Source organism: Octopus bimaculoides, chromosome 5 (genome assembly GCF_046866305.1).
Source record: "Octopus bimaculoides isolate indiv1 chromosome 5, ASM4686630v1, whole genome shotgun sequence".
In the NCBI taxonomy this organism is placed as follows: Eukaryota; Metazoa; Mollusca; class Cephalopoda; order Octopoda; family Octopodidae; genus Octopus; species Octopus bimaculoides.
The window spans coordinates 108,503,068-108,523,237 of NC_142932.1; the positions used below are offsets into that span (position 1 = coordinate 108,503,068).

General features: G+C 34.1%; 1 protein-coding gene across 3 annotated transcripts in view; it reads right to left on the bottom strand.

Moving 5' to 3' along the window:
* The window catches only part of LOC106875794 (uncharacterized), a 182,325-nt gene that overhangs the window by 37,560 nt on the left and 124,595 nt on the right, over positions 1–20,170 (bottom strand). Inside the window, exon 6 of one of the 3 annotated variants that reach the window (XR_016241770.1) lies at positions 446–489. The exons of the other annotated variants lie outside the window; for them this stretch is intronic. The gene's annotated coding sequence lies outside the window, so the exon portion shown is untranslated. The remainder of the gene's footprint in view (positions 1–445; positions 490–20,170) is intronic. 3 annotated transcript variants of the gene reach the window in all.

A 20,170-nucleotide genomic window follows, 5' to 3' on the forward strand; every position in this document is an offset into this window, starting at 1 on the left:
ACACAATGTATTACTGGGAATTGAGCTCACAACCATATGATCATGAGCCAAATATCTTAACCACTAAGCCACATGCCTTCATACCATTTCAATTAGTTAATAACAGTTAACCATCACATAATTAACGTTAGCAAAATTCAAATAAAACAAAATACAAAAACATTTTCTCTATTTTTTTTTTTTTTACTTATAAGTTTTTCTTGCCATTTTATTAATTTGGAATCCTTAGCACACAAGAAAAACCTAACTACTGATGTTATGACAGAATATAGTAGTATTTCTTCAACGATAAAATCCCTTATGCTGGTCTTTCTGACATCTTTCATTTTGGGGCAAAAGGAAAAAAGTAGTGAATATGATGAGCTAGAATAGTTTCTTCCTTTTAAAACATATTTTATTCTGATATTTTGGGTCTTGATAAAAAGTAGGGAATATATAAACTTACCCGACAAATGAAAAAATCCAAAAAATCATTTCTGTACAACTCACCTGCAATATGAAACAAGAAATGTTAAAAAATTTAGAGACACAAAAATTTCTCAAAATATTTGATATTTTAATAATTATAGAGACATTGAAATTAAAAATTTAGAAATGCAATCAATAATTAATCAAAGCCTTGAACTAATGTCACTAAAGTCACGAGGTTATCAAAGGAATTATGTTTCCATCGATCAGTTAATTCAAGGAAGTTATCAAATGGTAAAATCATTCTTAAAACTCATGAAAAAATGAGTGTCAGAATTTTTAACAATTCACATTTTTACAGAAAGAACAAGTAAAACTTTGGTAATCATGTGATGATTTCTGATTTAAGATACAAGATAACCCCATTTTGAGAGGAGAGGCTAAGTTGATACCATCAATCTCAGTACATGACTAGTACTTTATTTTCTTAATTCATATATATAATATATATAATATATATATATATATATATATATATATATATAATATATAATATATATAATATATATATATATATATATATATATATATATATGTGTGTGTGTGCATATGTGTGTGTGTGCATATGTGTGTGTGTGCATATGTGTGTGTGTGCATATGTGTGTGTGTGCATATGTGTGTCCAAAGTTACTCTTCATTTTGAAATCTGAGTAACATTTTTTTTATAAAAAATGTAAAGGAATTTTCACTTTAGTTGTACATCTTGTGGATGTTGGAAATTATTTGGAACTAATCGTGAGATTTAACATCCCACAAATGCCTTCTATTTTCAGTTTTGCAAAGCCAAACCCTTTCTAGGCAGTGCTCCATGACAGGTTGGAATGTATCTGGCTTCCAATGCTCCAATTTCTTGTTGAATATTATTCTTCAGTTTGTGGAGTGTTGGGGGGCTTGTTTATGTAAACTCCGTCTTTAAGGGAACCCCACAGGAAAAAGAAAAAAATATTGGGAGTGGTCAAATTTAAAATGGAAAGAGAGTTTTGTGACTCTGCAGTATATATACATACATATATGTATGTGTGTGTGTGTGTGTGTGTGTGTGTGTGTGTGTGTGTGTGTGTGTGTGTGTGTGTGTGTGTGTGTGTGTATATATATGTGTGTGTGTGTATGTATATCATCGTCATCATCATCATTGTTTAATGTCCGCTTTCCATGCTAGCATGGGTTGGACAATTTGACTGAGGACTGGTGAACCAGATGGCTACATCAGGCTCCAATCTGATTTGGCAGAGTTTCTACAGCTGGATGCCCTTCCTAACACCAGCCACTCAGAGTGTAGTGGGTGCTTTTACATGCCACCGGCACGAAGGCCAGTCAGGCAGTACTGGCAACGGCAATGCTAAAATGGTGTATTTTACATGCCACATATATATACGTGTATATATATATATAAATAAAAATCATAGATAGATAGAGAGATATAGATATATATCATTTCATAAGAATTAAAAAATTTTGAGAGACATGAAGTAAATCATTTTTAAAAGTGGAACTCAACTCAAAACAGATCAAGTAAATATTTTGGCCTTTAACTTCTTATATCCAATGGTATGTATATATATATATATATATAGATAGATATATAAAAGATAGATCATAATAAAATAAACAAATAAAAATGGGATTTATTATATAATATTACAGAAAGTATTCAAGCAAGCGCCTCTTGAACTATTTATTCTTTATCACGTAGTAAATTATTAATAGAAATTAAGAATCCATTTGTTTCTTCAAGTATCTTTCTTTTTTATACTCTTTCCATTATCTGTAAGTTTTGTTTAACCAACATTATCAAAAACTTTTATGAAGCGGTTTATATCGTAGAAACATTGAACCAAGAGGTATTTGCATATTTCAATAGATTTTTTCCCAATGATCCTCTGAAAACAGCCACTGCATAATTTTCAAATCAAAAGAAAGCAGTTTAAGTAGCTGTTAGGAAGACTTGTTGTTTCTTGGAACTGTTTAATCAAATTATGTAGATTTTAATGGTGGAGCTCAAAGCTGATTAAGCTATAACTAATAGTGTGTAAATATTGGGTTAAAAAAAACCCGACAAAAATACCCTTGGATAGAAAAAGTTAAAGGCCAAATATTTACATGTGATAACTCATAGCTTAATCTGTTTTGAGTTGAGTTCCACTTTTAATAATGATTTATTTCATGTCTCTCAAAATTTCTTAATTCTTATGACATAACCTGTGTGTCTGTCTATCTATCTCGCACGCACGCACACACACAAATACATACAGAAAGAAGAAACAATGCAGAATGGAGGGAGCAGAATTTTCATAGCCAGGTACCCTTCCTGTTGCCAACCCGTACCTGTTTCCAAGCAAGGTAATATTTATTCATGGGCAACTATGCTATTGCAAACTATTGAAAATGAATTCATTTACAACTATCATGCTATGTCAAGACAAGGTGACACAATCATACAAGATATGGTGAAGCCCTGAAAATGAAGGTAAATGACGAACCAGTAACCATAGAAGAATTAGTTTAATGAAATGTATATACAGCTAGATAGGCAAGATTGAATTACCATGAGTAAAATTTACAATAAAAGGTAATGATTTAGACAAACTGTATAAACCAAGTGAGAGAGGAAAAAACAGAAAAGGCTTGTTACTCTAAAGTATGGAAAACAAATCAAGAAATAATTTGTTGACAACTCGGTGTATTAATGAGAAGACTATCAGGTATGGAAACAGAAGATAAAATAATTAAAAGAGAACGTTTTGGTGAAAGATGTGAATAGTGAGAAGGAAATAGTTTTGTAAAGCCTTTAAATATATTTTCACTTTTCAATTAACTTCATTAAGGTTGATTACTTTATAAGTTGAAATTAAAAACTAAAAAAAACCAAAAAAAAACCCCATTAAATTTCATTCAATGAAATATTTTTCTGAAACCATTGAATGGTCTTTTATTCTCAGACTTATCTTACTCCAAAACAACATCAGTTAACATATTATGCTACAGTTCTAGATTTAAGAGATGAGGAATTATGTACATTATTTACATTTGACGGATATTTGTCCTCATCTTGTTTGTTGTTAACACAAAGTTTCGGCCACAGGCATATGGTGTAGTGGTTAAGAGCGCAGGCTACTAACCCCAAGATTCCTAGTTTGATCCCAGGCAGTGACCTGAATAATAATAACATTGAAAAAATAGCTTAGGAATGAGAACCCAGGTTCGAAATTTCCCCAAGACACCTGATGAAGGCTGGAGAGTATGTTAGCTGAAACGTTGTGTTAACAACAAACAAGATGAGGACAAATATCCGTCAAATGTAAATAATGTACATATTATGCTACACTTATAATGTCTGATTCTTCTATTATCTTCTATTTTCCCTTTAGTCTTTCTACCGACTCATTTGCACAATCACATTTTCAAAGACAGCCTAGTCTCTAACATGGAATAGTTTTTGAGTGTATTTTTTGCAATTATATTATTCTGGGTTGGATCAAACTACATGGCCTTGGATTAGTGTCTTCTGCTATAATCTGGGGCTGACCAATATCTTGTAAATGGAATTTGGTATATGGAAGCTGAATAAAAGCTTGTAATATGCTTGTGTTAAGGTGGTGAGCTGGCAGAAATGTTAGCATGCCAGGTGAAATGCTTAGCGGTATTTTGTCTGTCTTTACATTCTGAGTTCAAATTCTGCCATGGTCGACTTTGCCTTTTGGGGTTGATAAATTAAGTACCAGTTGCATACTGTGGTCGATCTAATCGACTGGGCCCTTCCCCAAAAATTTTGGCGTTGTGCTTAGAGTAGAAAAGAATATATATACTTGGGTGTGTGTGTGTGTGTGTGTGTGTGTGTGTGTGTGTGTGTGTGTGTGTGTTTTAGAAATCTGTGTTGTTTATTTTGTCCATTTTATGTTCTATAACAAAGTGGTTTGATAACTTGAAAAAAATTTAGGAAAGGTTGATATGACTTGAAAGCAGTGCCACTTTATGGTCACAGTCCAATTACTGAAATTAGTAAAAGAATAAAAGCCTATATGAATATCATCAGCGTAAAGCAGAAACATATTACCATCCTCCTTTTAATGTCCAATGGTTTGGACAAGTTCAGCTGTATAACACGACAAATTTGTTATTGTGATACTATGTTATCATATTTGAGGCCCAACATCTATCATTTTTTAGTTTTTTTTTCTGCTATAGTTATTTTTTCCCTGTGCATGTATATTGGTGTTGTTAATATCTGGACTCTTTGTTAGCACCCTTGTAATTCAGCCATCATGCAAGTTGTACATACAACAGCTCATACTCACCTCATTTCTAGGTTCAATGCCAATGTGTCACTCCCACGCAGCATTAATTTTCTACACATGGTTCTTAAAATCTAACCATCTGAGAGAGTGAGTGAGTGAGTGAGCGAGTGAGAGAAAGAGAGAGAGAGTGAGAGAGAGAGAGAGAGATAAAGAAAGTAAGAGAGAATTTCTTTGTTGCCAAATAGTGACAACAGTTCCTTAAATATCTCCCATTGCTATATTAGTCTCTACAACCACATTCAGTGCTAATTAGGTCACCTAGATAACAAGATAAACTCTGTTAAGATACCACATAGTGTCTTAGCCATTGGACAATATATGGATGTCATTTTAAGGATGTACTTACAGTTAGGTATTACTATACATCTGGTGAATTAGAGGCGTTTGTTCTTTTTCAATATTTGCCAGAGATTCAACTAATTTTTGTGAATCTGTTCTTTACATGATATAAAAAGAACTGAGTTATTGTTCTGCCCACTGAGCAAAGCCAATGTTGAACTTTGACTTTTTGACTTGAGTATTTTTTCAAGTTTAAGCCTTCTATTTTTGCTATAGTCACATCAAAGGACGGCAACATTGAGATTGGTGTAAAGAAGGTATCCTCAGACTAGAGATCTAACACAAATGCTTACAACAGGAGGACTCCACCAAAGGCCCCCCCCAAGAATAGGAATGGCCCCTCTCATAGGCTTCCACACAGTTTACCTCTACCAAATATAACTCACAAAGATTTGATCAACCTGAGGCTATGACAGAAGATATTTGCTAAAGGTGTCACACAGTAGGATCAATTCTGGGACCACTAGGTTGCAAAGCAAGCTTCTTAATTACACAGCCATACTTATGCAGTAAAATTTGTCAATGTATAAATGTTCTTAAAGACAACCACACCTGAACTCCTGAGCCTAATGAAAACTAGAATGAATGCTAGAGGAGTGAAGGCTCTGCACTCATTCCTCTTATTGTACAATAATTCTTTACTGAAATCACTGCCAACTTGGCTAACATCACTCCTGTGCATAGCTTGAATCATCGTCACAAGCCATTCTTCTACTCTTAGTTTTCTCAATGCTCACCAGACTGTGAATTCTGACTGACATATGACATGAAATGTTTTCTGACCTCACTGTCCTTGAACTGTAGAAAAAAATGTTGGGAATATAAGATGTGAAGTGCAGAAAATTATTTCATTCTGTTTACTAATTGTAAGTGAAAGGATCTCTTATCAGATGAATAGCTGTTATTACAATTATTAATTAGAGTAGACACTGCATTTTGAAATATTCTATGTTGAGGGGAAGAAGTTTAAAGAGAAAGTTATGACTGAAATATTTGAGAAGTTATGCAAAGAAAGAATTTCATTACTATCATAGAAGGTTGTACTATGTGGTTAGTCGAAGAGTCTTTTGTAATATTGAAAAGAAATCAAGCCAAATAGATGGATGCATGAAAAGAAAAGTAAAACATGTTTGAAGATACTAGGTTCTTTACAATAGTAATGTATTTAAGCGTGCATTTTATCAAAAAAATATAAAAATACAGATAAATTTAATATATTTTTAATATAGTGATTGTTGGGTGTCTGCTGTCAAAATTAAATCTTGGTTCTTCAATGCTTACACCATTTTATAGAGGAAAATGTTGGGCTTCTTCATGATGAAATTCTTGCTGCAATGTGAAGATGGGGGAAGTTGACACACACACGTTTTGTTTTACACATTACTAACTAACATTTAAATTGTAATTAAGATCAAATCATCATCATAATTTAATGTCTGCTTTCCATTCTGGCATGGGTTGGATGGTTTGACAGAAAACTGGTAAGTCAAGGAGCTGCATCAGGTTCCAATGTGATTTGGCAAGGTTTCTATGGTTGGATGCCCTTCCTAACATCAACCACTCCAAGAGTGTAGTGGGTGCTTTTTATGTGCCACTGATGCGACACTGGCATCAGCCACAACTATAATTTCATTTGGCTTGATAGGTCTTTTCAAGCATGGTATATCACCAAGGGTCTGGGTCACCTTCTCAAGCACAGCACATTGCCCAACAATTGAAGGGGTACTTTTAAACAGGCCAGTTATGCGACACTGGCATCGGCTATGGCTACAATCTCACTTGGCTTACCAGGTCTTCTCAAGCACAGCATATCTCCAAAAGGTCTCAGTTGCTTGTAATTGTCTCTGTGGGGCCCAATGTTTGAAGGTTGTGCTTCACCACCTCATCCCATGTCTTCCTAGGTCTACCTCTTTCACAGGTTCCTGCCACTCTTAGGGTATGACACTTCTTCACACAGCTGTCCTCATTCATACACAACACATGACCATACCAGCACAGTCATCTCTCTTGCACACCACATCTGATGCTTCTTATGTTCAACTTTTCTCTCGGGGTGCTGACACTGTCGTGTATGCACACTAACATTACACATCCAGTGAATCATACTAGCTTCATTTCTTTAGACAGTTTTACTGAATGTAATTATTAATTACTGTATTTGAATATAGTTCACAATTTGCAATTTTAATGGTATAATGAGAGAGATATAAAAATATAAAATCTTATTGGATAATGTTTTTACATAAAATCATCAGAACTAGTAGTATTTAGCCGCACTCTCTTAATTGTGCTTTTTAATTTTCTCTTAATTGGGGAAATTGTCAAAAGGAAATTATCCAGAGGCTAGTTGTTCTAAAACCAAGTGGATATTTGTTGAACTTCAATATAATACTGGTAATTATTTCTGTCACATTCAAAACAACAAAACAATTAGCTGGAGACAATTTGATAATTGATTTGAGCTAAATAAGGTAACTGACACAACAAAAGGGCTGAGACATGACTGAATATAAACAAATTAATTTCACTTATAGCAGTTGGGAAAGGCATTTTGCAGGAGGATTTTAATGGTATAAAAGAATTTTAAGAATCTAAGCGACTGACTTTAATATGAAGAATGGAAACAATTATGAATAAGTGGGAAAGTAAATCAAGAGTATTTAGTGAGACAATAGCTAGCTGAAAACATTAAGTGGTCATTCTCATAGAAAAGGTCTGCTGCCATACCACTGGCATGAACCCCACCTCTAACACTGACATCACTATAATTTCTTTTCACCCACCTTCCTGGTTATGCTTCAACATTAAGTACCCTCTTCAGACACAAGTGGTAACATAACCTCTAATTATAAAGCAGCTTTTTTTAACAGATACGGCAGTATATGCAGCTTCACAAGTTCCTCTTATGATGCTAAGATATCTCCTAGGTCAGTAAAATCTTAATATCACATGTATGGATAAAGCAAGCAGATAGCTTAAACGGACATTAAAGATTTTGCTGAAGAATCACTTAACTTGCTCCTTGGTGGCACAACATTTGGCTAATTCTAAAAAAAAAAGTCTCCAGCTTCAGTTGGGTGATCTTATCCCCCAACTGTTCATACTGCTTTTTACTTTATCTCATGTAATCATCAACCAGTTGTTCAGGGCCTCCTTTTTGCGTTAATTTGGTAGAAGACTAAATTAAACCAAATACAAGATGTAACATATCTTGCTTCACTTGTGCTTAATTCTATTTTGAATTAGGTGCAGGCATGGCTGTGTGGTAAGAAGCTCGCTTCCCAACCACAAGGTTCCAGATTCAGTCCCACTAAGTGGCACTTTGGGGCAAGTATCTTCTACTATAGCCTCAGATCGACCAAAGCCTTGAGAGAGGATCTGGCAGACTGAAACTGAAAGAAGTCTGTCATGTATATATATGTGTGTCCATGTTTGTCCCCCACCACTACTTGACAACCGGTGTTGGTGTGTTTACATCTCCGAGGCCAACATAATAAGTACTGGGGGTTATATCATTTAACTAAAAAATTCTGCAAGGTGGTGCCCCAGCATGGCTGCAGTCTAATGACTGAAACAAATGTAAAAGACAACCTTGTTTGTAGTTACTTTGGATGATATAATTGAAAACTCTTAAGAAATATCTTTATATTTCTTCAGAAAATGAAAAAGAAAGAAGCTTAATGAAGGATGTATGATACTATAAGGAATGCAGTAGAAATGAATGTAAAGGCATAACCGTTGGTGAGACAGCAGCACAAATAATGGTATAAAGTCACAAATTGTAGAGGAGGGGTATAATTGATTGAATTGACCCCAGAAGATGTCAGATATTCAGGGCTTTCAAGGTTGCTGGAATGGAGGGAAGAAGTTGCATATGATGTAAAAGATATTTTTATGACTTCTTCCACATAAAATGTCCAACCAATTATCAATGAAACTTATATCTTATTTAGAATAATTCCACTCAGCTATATTTAGTCTTGGAATATATATCCATTGACCAAAATCATCCAATATAGTATATATTTCAAATGTGAAGAATTTCCTCTTCATATATCATAAAATCTTAGTTTCTGTTGGTCAATATCTAAACAAGGGCAATAAAAAACAAGTATTAATACTAATTCATTTATTATCATTGATTAAATGATGATCAAAATATAGATAATTCAAATAAATTATATATGATAATGTGAGTAAAACTGTATTCTTATATGCTCAATAAAGTTGGCTCCGAGCAGATAGCCAAAGGTTGTTATTAGGTGTGGCAGCTATTAATTTTATATTACTGACATTTGAGGGGTGTTTTTCCACAGGATTTGAACTAAAGAACTATAAATGTAACATTTTAAAATTGAATGTAATATTTTTATAAATCAGTCAAAGGAAGGGCAGTGAATATGACCTTTACAGCCCACTCTCATTGGTGAGTTTTATGTAATTGATGTATAATTTGAGTGTCTGTACTCTAATATCTGCAGGGAGGGGGGGGGGGGAGAAAAAAAGGAACATGGAATGGAGGGAATTTTAAAAAGCTTGTGTTTAGCACAGGATCCCAGAAGGCAATATACAGTAGGAGTGTTGAGAAGAAAGACAGGTGTATCAGGTGGGTCTAATTAGAAGTGGCATACAACTACTTCAGAAAAGCAGAAGCCATTGGAGCAGAACTGGCAGATAGATAGAGAGATAGATAAGTAGATAGATAGAAAGACAGATAGATATAGATAGAGATAGAAAGACAGATAGATAGAAAGAGATATATACTTTTACTCTTTTACTTGTTTCAGTCATTTGACTGTGGCCATGCTGGAGCACCGCCTTTAGTCGAGCAAATCGACCCCAAGACTTATTCTTTGTAAGCCTAGTACTTATTCTATCAGTCTCTTTTGCCGAACTGCTAAGTTACGGGGATGTAAACACACCAGCATCGGTTGTCAAGCGATGTTTGGGGGGACAAACACAAACACACATATATATATATACATATACATGATGGGCTTCTTTCAGTTTCCATCTACCAAATCCACTCACATGGCTTTGGTTGACCTGAACCTGGAACCATGTGGTTCGTAAGCAAGCTACTTACCACACAGCCACTTCTACGTCTATATATTTTAACAGATATTAGAGTACAGACACTATATATATATATATATATATATATATATATATATATATATATATATATATATATAGAGAGAGAGAGAGAGAGAGAGAGAGAGAGAGAGAGAGAGAGAGAGAAAGAACAGCAAGTCAGTGAGTTGGTGTTGAAGCATCAACATCAGGACCTATATTTCGGATGTGGTCTTAAACATGTATATATAGAAGCAGCACTAACTCAGATATGTGAGCACTACTCCAATGTAGATCTCACAAGAGCTAGTTTGTTAAAATATCTATCAACTCTAAAGAAGTGGAAACATATACAAGACAAAGTGACTAAGTACATATCTTAACATTTTACAACTAACAGGTATATCTAGAAAATGCTGACATTTTGTAGCATGCTTTTTCTGTATATTAGAAAGATATTTTGAATTACATGCACTTCCAGTATTCCTGAAATCTATACTGCCAGTTTATTTTGATTCAATTCAAGGCCTACAGTCAAGCCACCCAGTTATCTTTCTAAAATAATTTATATTAATGACCTCTAGGCAGAATTCCAAATTATCTTTTGAGGTTGACATTTCCTGTTATCTTATATGCAGGTGCACAATCTCTGGTATTTTGAAAGCAAACTATTTTACTTTGTAAACTGCTCCAAAAATATGGTTCTGTTGATAAAATTTGGGGAAAATGTACATTCAAGCAATCCCAAATATTTTAAAGAAATTTACTGTTAACCAGGTCAAATATTCAGCTTATTCAAATCTTTTCACAATATTTTAATACTCTCATTGTCATTCAGTCTAGAATATATTATAGTCAAAGCAAAAAGGTTGCAAATATTTGAAATTAATGATGACATGTCATTTACATAAACCATGAATAAGATAGGCTGCAAATAAAACTACTGATCCCTAGAGTATGCTCATTCTTATTTCCACCCATGATAAACATCTGCTGTCAACTCTTAACATTTTGCATTGTTGCAACAAAAACGTTACTGACCCATTTATGAATGTTCTCTTGTACTTCTAAACTCTAAAACTTTGATAAAAGTTTCTGTGAAAAAGGAAGCTTTTTTAATCAACCATTTATACAAAATTTTCTTGAATTGTACAGATTTCGAAACAAACTTTGTATAAAGTATTAAATCTAGCACTTCAATATGATTATAACTAGTCAGTCTGTTTAAATTTGTTCTATTTAAAGACAAAGAGATTTTGGTCAGTTTTTATCAGTCTAAAGCTGCAGATGTTGATTGAAAGGTATGATGGCCGAAAAATGCTTAATGAGCCAAAGGTCATCAGCTCTAACATATTGTTCTAATCACAATACTATACTTCTTTGTAAGTGGCTGATGATAGCTTCATTTGCATAACCAAATACATGCTAGCATAAAATATTTAAATAGTTTAAAATCATTATGCATAAAATATGAATTTTGATTTGATAATATTAATAATAATGTAAATTAAGAAAATTAGATTTAGATTGTCTTCATGTGTGTATAACCATTGTGTGTGTGTGTGTGCATGCATGTTTTTTAAATTTTTTTTTACATAAGCTTGAGACTAAAAAAGAAAGAAAGAAAGTAGGAAATTTATAGATTTATGCCTTTCCTATGGGCATTAATAAACAAATAAGTTCCAGCTGCGAATTGAAACAAGGTCAAAGACTTGGTTTGTTAAGAATCTACCACTGGTTGCCATGAAAACATACATACAGTAATGAGCGAGATGTGACAGGAATGAAATGTTAAAAAAAAACAAAAAAACAGTATAATAATAATTATTTGCATTTCGGATCTACTCAAAGTAGGATCTCATTATCAGATTTTTCTTAACTTTTTACATATTTCCATTTCTGGTTTTGGTATAAACAAACAGGAATTCAAACTTTTCAATTTTCAAGTTTATAACCCATTATAATTGACTATCAGTTAATTCTGTAGTATAAAATTCACTAGTTAAAAGAACCATTTAGTTTCCTTGTTATTTATTCTCACAACTTCAATACTATATTTTCTCATGACAAACTATAACCAACATATAAAAAGTGTCAGTCTTGTTATTCCAGAAGGTCCTCTGGGACAACGTTTATGAGATTCTGTTTTATTTAAAGTAATAGATCCTTACTTCCTCCCTTATATAAGAATTGCAAATAGATTAAACAAAACTATGGCTGGCTACAACAATATTTTGTATTTTAGAAGAAATCTTGTTTTGTAGATAAAAAGGAATGAAATTGTGTTGTTGATGAGAGAAACCAAACCAGGAATTTGATTAATGTACATGTATCTGATATCTTCTACAAAGGAACCCAATCCTTTCTAACTTTAGCAAGAAGCATATATGAGGTAAAAATAAAAATTCTAAAAAAAATATGCTCAGGCATTCAAATTTGGCTGACAATGTTTTTTTTTTTTTTTACATTGCCACCATTAAATATTTTCAACAAAATGTCTAATATCCACAATATGTTTTATTATCTAAATCTTGAAGTTCTTAAAATTTAATAATTATATGCTTCAAAACTTCATTCACTGAGGAAATAAAGAAGAGTAAGAAAGTGAAAGTGAAGAGTCTGGAAGAATACAATTCTGTATTATCAGGGCAATATTTTTGTTAGAGGCTCCTGCATTTGATAATGTAGAGAATACAGAGGAAGCTAACTGTTGGTTAATGCCTTGTGAGAACTGGAAAAAGTTAAAAACTAAGACTTTGCAGCATAGTTAAGGAGTTTAAGATACAGTTAAATGGAAACCTAGCTATCATACTTAATATTAAATCTAGCAATTCATCATCGTTATATCTAGTCAGCCTATTTAAAGACTTAAATTCTGGCCAAATTTTTCATCAGTCTAAATTTACTGATGTGGATGAAAGGCCAATGATGGTCAAGGTGATGATTACAGAGCTAAAGGTCATCAACTACACATCCACCCACCCTTATACTGACTTTTTTCTACCCACACCTACAAACAGATGTTTCTCTTGGCAATGATAATAAGGGGATTACCTTTTGATATGAAAAGGCAGCTTATATGCTGCATGTTAGATGTATGAAATACAAGCAGCAGTAGAAATAAGAAAGAAATGAACAAAGTATTATAATCTATTACATGTGCAAGCTAATCTTAAATAGGTTGAGAGCAAGTTGTTAAATAGATGATGGTATATTAAAGATATTGGTCAATGTATGCAAGAGTGAAAACTACCTTTTAAATAAAACAGAAAGAGCAAATGGAAATGAATCAAATGGCACAGTATTCAACAAGACAGTTTATAACATATATTTCAATATTCTATTGCCTACTTGAAAACTTGTTAAACTTGACTACATTCGAGTGATTGTTGCTAAATAAATGCCATTAAAATATGGACCGATTCTAGTGTTAGACTATATGTTACTTCTTAATGGACATTATTACAGAATAAATTTTTAAATGATATGGAAACTAAATCAAACATTCCAAACAAGCTGACAATGAACTTACTGATACTTATTTTATCAATTCCAGAAGAATGAAAACATATTTGACCAAGTAGAATTTGAACACAGAATGTAGGGAAACAAAATTCAATGCTGTATGGCTTTTTGCTTGGAACTCTATAATTTCTTTCATTACAAAATCCTGTACAGAGGAATTGAGAAATTTGTATGCACAAGAGCCACAAACATAAATCTAAAAAAAATATTTTAATGACAAGGCATATTTTGTTGTATGAGCTCGCCAATGTTGACTTTACCTTTCATCGCTTTAAGATCGTTAAAATAAGTAACAGTCAACTAATAAGTTTCCAGTCTAAAAGATTACAGAATAGATTACTGGTTAATATAAAGCAAGCGTCTCTGAATAAACTGATATGTAAGACAAATAGTTGTTTTTTTTTATATATAAATTTAGTAGGGGAGAAAAGTGTATTTATATACAAGATTTGGAAATAAGGACTAGTTTTGTCCTAAGTATTTAAGGAAAAAAAAAAGAAAAATAGAAAAGAGGAAAATGAATAAATTCCTGATGGAAATCAGATATCACAAATATAATTTTGGTGTGGCAATGAACTTGAAGTTGCTCTTGTAAGAAACATGACAAATTTAACTGGTTTATATTATGAAATGATATGTAACAACAAAATCGAAAACAAAAAGACAAAGATTAGTAAGACTATTTCTTAGTTAATTATTTGCCAAAATTATTTTAATATTTTTTAAGGATCAGAAAAAAAAAAAAAACCTAGATACATGGCCTTCTTTTATCTTCTTTAACCTGTTTCAGGCACTGGACCACGGCCATTCTGGAGCACTGTCTTGAAAGGTTTAGTTGAATAAATCGACCTTAGTATTTATCTTGTTAAGTTTTATACTTCTTCCTATTCTATCAGTCTTTTCTGTTGAATCGCAAAGTTACAGGCATGCAAACAAACCAATACCAATGTCAATTGTCAAGCAGTAATGGAAGACAAACACAAACATATACATATATATGAGAGGCTACCACAGTTTCCATCTGCCATATTCACTCACAAGGCATTGGTTGGGCCACGGTTATCGTAGAAGACACTTGTCCAAGGTGTCATGAATCTGAAACAATGCGGTGGCAAAGCAAGCTTCTAAACTACACAGCCATGCCAATATAAATTTTAACAAAGAACAATTTAAACAAAACAAAACAAAACAAAAAGATTAATACATATGTGTTATGATGTAATGAATTCTAGTTATTTTAAAAGAATAACTTCTGCTTTTCAGTTATGACAACTACAACTAAAAACCATGGTTTATATTATGAAATGATATGTAACAATAATATTAAAAAAGTGAAGATTAGTGAGACTTTTTCCAAATGCAAAACACAATTTTTTAAAGAAGATTAACGTAAAATAACCATAAATACAACAGTAAATAATATGAACTAAAAAGAGGGGAAAACAAAGCTTCCTTAGCCGTGAAGCATTCTCAGTGTATAAATCTTGAACTTGATCAAAATGTGAGCCAATGAGAGAACCTCTATGTAGTTACTCAACTTGGTAGAAATAGCAGTCAAATCTCCATTAAAACATACTGCACCATAAATAATAGAATACATTGAATAATGTAGTCTGGCTGTTCATTATTATAGGAAAAAAAAAAGGATAATTATGGCTTGAATACTTTGACCTTAGACCTGATTGATGAGAGCCAACTTAAGGTTAAATGAATTAATTAACAGCTACAAGGCTGAAACAAATGAAGTGACAGGTTGAAGGCTTTAAATCAGTGATTCTCAACCATTTTTTGCCTGTGGACCCTTCTGATTCCTATTTTACTTTACTCGACCCTCAGAGCAATCCAGTGCTTAAGAAATCCTATTACATTTTCATAATTAAACACTATTAGGAATTGTATAAGAAAAATTAAAACATTTTGCATATTGTTGAAGTATAGCCAATCTATTTCAGATAAACTTTAACAACAAAATCTTACATGGGCCCCAACCAAGGGCCATGTGGACCCCAGTTGAGAACCACAGCTTTAAATAATGTGAATATTTAGAGTTAATGTTTTAATTTACTTTGTCATTTTCTTTTTCAATAAAAGCAAGTGATTCCACCAACAATAGTTAAACAATTAAAAGCAGCCCTAAGATATTTCATCAATATTTCTTATGCAAAATGAGTGATAGATAAACAGGCAAAATAAGTAGAGTAGCAGAAAAAAAAAAATGCCATGCAGTATTTAGCTATGTCACTTTATGTTCTGAGTTCAAGTCCAACCTTGGTTGACTTTGCCTTTCATTCTACTAGGCTCAATGAAATAAGTACCAGTGAAATACTGAGGTTTACACCTGACCCAATATATTTGTGGCCTGGACACAATACTAGATAGCAATACATCTTATAGATATAAGGTGACGAGCTGACAGAATTGTTAGCATGCCGGGCTAAATGCTCACTGGCATTTCATCCATCTTTATGTTCTGAGTTCAAATTCATTCAGGGTTGACTTTGCCTTTCATCCTTTCAGGGTTGGTAAAATAAGTACCAGTTGAGCACTGAAGTCAATGTATCTGATTTACTGCCTCTCCTGAAACGTGTTGGCCCCATGCCAAAATTTGAAATTAATATATCTTGGAGACAGAAATGTAAATTTATAATCTTGGAGGGGATGGAGGAAAAAAGAATCAATGAAAGAGAAGTTGTGTGATGGGGAAGAGAGAGAGAGGGAGGGAGAGAGAGTGGGGAGTGATGAGTGAGTATAATTAAGAGAGAGGTAGCAGTAGACAGTAACAGGATGGTTAATTGACAGGGAGATTCAACATGAACATAATGGGTGAGAGAGACCCAAATATAGACTTACAACCTCTATTAATTACTATTGTCATTTTTTTTTTGTGTGTCTGTTTCTCATAAATTCATGTGCTGGGTGAGTATTCTTCAGTACGACAGTTCATTTCTTGTCACAGCCCTTTGTCATTGCTGTCATGAGACTCAGACTCTTGTGACCCGACTTAATCATTTCCTCCTGTGATTTCCTCAAATAAATACTCTCCCTCTCCCACATGTTCCTTCCATATGGAATGCTTAGGACTTCTTTGTACAACCAACGTTCTGCATCTCTTCTCCATTGCACTCTACATCTGATTCCTCTTATCTTCAGTTTTCTTTCCAGCTCATTGTGCTTTGTCATTCATACACACTAATGTTACACGTCTATCAAAGCATACTTGCTTCACTTCTTTCCAGCTTTCACAAATCCTCTGCATTCAGGGGCCATGTCCTACTACCGTGCAACATCACAGTTAGTGTACAAAGATCATACAATCTTATTTCACTCTGAGACAGAAGCGCTTTGTTGACAGCTGAAAGAATAAACTCCCTGAACACCTTACTCTTACAACTATGCTTTCAGAATACTTTCCACTATAGCTAATAAGATCATTGAGGTAACAAAGTTATCAATTACTTCTAGAGACATTTTTGGGTTATGAAAAGAAACCTATTCCATGTGTACTTCTCTTATTGCTAACTGGCCCTGTGAGTCTACAACATATGACTGTGATCCCACTACACTTCTTGTGCATCCACAAGTTTACAATGGGCATGTTGTACAAGTGTGCTGCGTATATATCTTTTATCTTTTGTTTCACTCATTGGAGTGCATCCACAAGTTTACAATGGGCATGTTGTACAAGTGTGTCTTTTATCTTTTGCTTCACCCATTGGACTGCATCCATGCTGGGGTCCCACCTTGAAAATAAATGTCAAACTTATGTGCACATGTACACACAGACACATATATGCATCACACACACACACACACACGTGGCAAACTTCTGCACTATTTTTGTCTACCATATTCTTCTCACAAGACAATGCCCAACATTAAGCTACAACAGACAATGCTTGCCCAATATGTTGCAGAGTGGGATCAAACATGGAACCATAGGTTGCAATGTGAAATTTTTAACATCAGAGACATGCTTATATGCACATGTGCATGCGTGTGCACACATGCACACAATGGGTAGATGATGAGACACTAGACAAAATAGCTTGAGGTATTTGGTTATGTCCTGAATCCCTCAACAGCTGAGTATTCCCAATCTTGTGAGCTCATAGGCGCCAGTGTCAGGTAAAAAGCACCTGTATTAGTGCCATGTAAAAGCACTGGTGGCAGTGATGTGTAAATGCACCCAGTACACTCTGTATGTAAAGTGGTTGGTGTTAGGAAGGGCATCCAGCCATGCCAAAGCAGATATGGAGCCTGGGCAGCTATTCAGCTGACCAGCCCCTGTTGAACCCTCCAACCCATGCCAGCGTGGAAAACAGACATTAAATTATGATGATGATCCCTTTCCCACCTGAATCCAAATCCTGTGTACATTCAATTGGTGCTTTTGTCCTTCTGAAGTCCCTAAAACAACTACTGGGGTTGATATACTTAACACCACTCTTGAAGGTGGTGCCTCAGAATAGCCACAGCCCAATGACTGAGAATAGTAAAGACACATACACAAACTTACATATTGAGCCAATGAGAGAACCCTTTGTGGTTACTTAACCTGCTAGGAAAAGCAGCTAAATCTCACTCAAATTAAATCCTACTGCCTAAATAGAAAGACACATTGGATAATGTAGTCTTAGACCCACCATGTCCGAAAAGAGAAGAGATCCTGACAAGAATGCCTTTATTTACAGATGTGCTTGATTAGAGTTGACTTGAGATTCAGCAGTAGCTCAAGTATATAGATCTATATACACAAAAACACAATGTTTTTCCATAAACATTTAAGAAATAGGAATGATATAATGTGTAAGTAAATTGGAATGACCAGGAAAGAGAACCAGGAAATACTCACAGGAAATATATTACTTGGTAATAGCTATTGAAAGTGGATAAGGGAAACAATGACGAGTATATATTAGTTGATGTTAGACATGACGTCAGATTATAACAATGATTCTTCACTTTTCATATCCATACGTATATATGCACAGGAAATGACAGAAGTAAATAGACACTCCATAAAACATTGTTTTTTATTAATTAACATTTTTGTGTTTTAGGACCTATATGTGACTGTTTAATCATGTCGTGCACAAAAGAAGCCTTGGAACTGTTTGCATTTCAAAGAGGCCGCATTGTGGGTCATTCTCAAGGTGGACACAGTCAGCGTAAAATTGCAGAAAACCTTGGGGATTCTACTTTCTACAAGTCAATAGAGTGATTGTGCAATTCACCAAAGAGGGGGAAGAAGTCCACATCACCTCATCCAGATCAACCAGGGCCCTCTGATAGGACCCTTCTCTTTGTTAAGAGAAGTGTGAAGGATAATCCTTGTTGCAAGGCCCCTGGTATAGAACAAGTTGATGTCAGTCCCAGAACAGCTGTCAGGTATCACCACAAACTTGGTTACTATAGCAGAGTAGCAAGAAGGAAGCCACTTCTTTGACCAGCCAACATCAAGCAGAGAAGAGATTGGCTAGTGAGCATTTTGGGACACTGTCATATTCTCTGATGAGCCCAGAATTGCTGTATTTCCTGACAGTGGTCGAGTGTGGGTTTGGAGACTCTGTGATCAAGAATTTGATGTGAAAAGATTGTAGCCAACAATGAAACATGGTAGCTATTTTGTGATGATTTGGGGAGCAATTTGGAGCAATGGTTGATTAGACCTGGTGAAGTGTGAGGGAAACAAACTCAGATAAATATGTGTCCATATTACAGAAAGGACTCCTTCCAATCTCCAGTGGTGAAATGATTAAAGAAGGCTCTTTATTTATGAAAGATAAGACTGCTTGTCATATGGCTAAAATGACCAAAGATTGGTTGGATGAAAATGGCATTAAAAAGCTTCCATGGCCAAGCCAGTCACCAGATATGAACCCTACTGAACAGGACAATTCATAAAAAGAACAAGAAAACATCTTCAAAGCCAGATCTTTTGAGATTACTGCATGAAACTTGACAAGAAATTCCACAAGAGAATATTTGTCATCTGATCAGTAACATGCCTGATAGGGTCCTTGCATTGAAAAATGCTAAAGGCATGTCTACTAAATATTAAATATTCACATTAAAAAAATTAATAAGTAATTTGAATGTATAATTTCAGATTTAAATAAATTTTAATGATTATAAGGGTGTCTACTTCTGTCATGTCTGTATATATGTACGTTTGTATACACACACACAATTTTTTCTTTTACTTTTACTTGTTTCAATCATTGGACTATGGCCATGCCAGACACTGTCACAAAGGGTTTAGTCAAACATATTGACCTCAGAATTTATTTTTTAAGTCTGTTATTTTATTGTCAGTTTCTTTTGTTGAACTGCTAAGTTATGGGAGCATAGACAAATGAGAACACCTGGTAAGTGGTGGCGGTGGGGCAAACACAAACACACACATCAGCTGTCTACACAATCTCGCTTCACTAAATTCATTGAGAAGGCATTACTTAGCCCAGGGCTAT